Here is a 1,252-nt window from a genome sequence, read left to right as displayed (position 1 = left end):
GCAATCCTGTCCGATTGGTACTTCGGTACTCGGACAGGGACCTGCATTTAACGTCCTCCGTAATTCTGTTCAAGTGGCAAGCTCGCGGGGGTGGACCCCACTGTTCAGTTGGGGCCTTGCCTTTGTAATCCTGTTCAGCGGTCCCTCCCCGGGCCGTCGCTTGTTCAGTTGGAGTGTGTCAAATTGCAGGCCCATTTGCTGGATCACTGGTATCATCGGTCGGTGCCATCGACCGTGATAAGTTGCAAACGACGTAACAGGAATCGAGCGAAGGTCAATGCTTGGGCTTTCCGCTGAACCTTAGGGTTATCTGGTGTACGGGGGTACGTCTCGTAGGTTTGTTAGTTCTTTCGAGAGATCGCGATTTCGTTCGTTTCGAGCGCGCTGCGGTGTTTCCTTCATCGTCTGATTTTTGGGGCTTCTTTTCCATAATAGCCACATTTTTTTTCTTTCGTTTCAAGTTAGACAAATGTGTCTTTGATACGGAATATTGCCGATAGGGTTGCGAATTATTGTACGATGTTTGTACCGATCGATGTAATCGTTGTATGTGAGATACATGTTGCGTTGTGTGGGAGATAGATATTGCGTTGTGCAAGCTTTGTTTTACGTTTGTAAAGACTCGTGTAACTGCTGCGTAGGAGATGGATGTTTCGCGGTTAGGCTACGAAATAACTATCTCTTTACGCAGGCCCATGATCAAATAGTGTCAGAACTCGACATTCTTGCCAATAGGTTGAATGTCGAGACCGATGCATAATGTTAAATAACTCATGGGCGGGTCTCTTGCGTAGTCACCTCCTCGTGGTAAGACCCGGTAATTGGTATCGTTTTCCAAAGATTAATCAACTGATTAATTTTTGGAAAACGATACTAAGCTAAGAACTACGCACCAGTCCAGTTTGGATCACCAAAAGCCGCCAAAAGAATTTTGGATGATCTAGACTGGACTAACATCCCCCTGCGGGGGCATCGAGGGACATCGTGGGACATCGTGGGATGCGTGCGTTTTAGCCTTAATTAATTGTAAGATAGATATCTATGTTAAGTGCATTGTGAGCTCATTCTGTACAAAGATACTTATCCATCTTGGAAGGAAATATATAAATCTCGTCTTTTTTGGTCCCCTCGCTTACCACACTGGAAAAATTGTTCCGGCGATTTATCGATTCACGATCGCTCAGTTCTTTCAAACTGCCGCGTGGCGTACTCGCTCGCGCGTATTCCGGATGCGTGTGGGTCCACGTGCACT

This window comes from Bombus pyrosoma, unplaced genomic scaffold (genome assembly GCF_014825855.1).
Source record: "Bombus pyrosoma isolate SC7728 unplaced genomic scaffold, ASM1482585v1 HiC_scaffold_4711, whole genome shotgun sequence".
NCBI lineage: Eukaryota > Metazoa > Arthropoda > Insecta > Hymenoptera > Apidae > Bombus > Bombus pyrosoma.
This window is presented reverse-complemented; position numbering follows the sequence as displayed.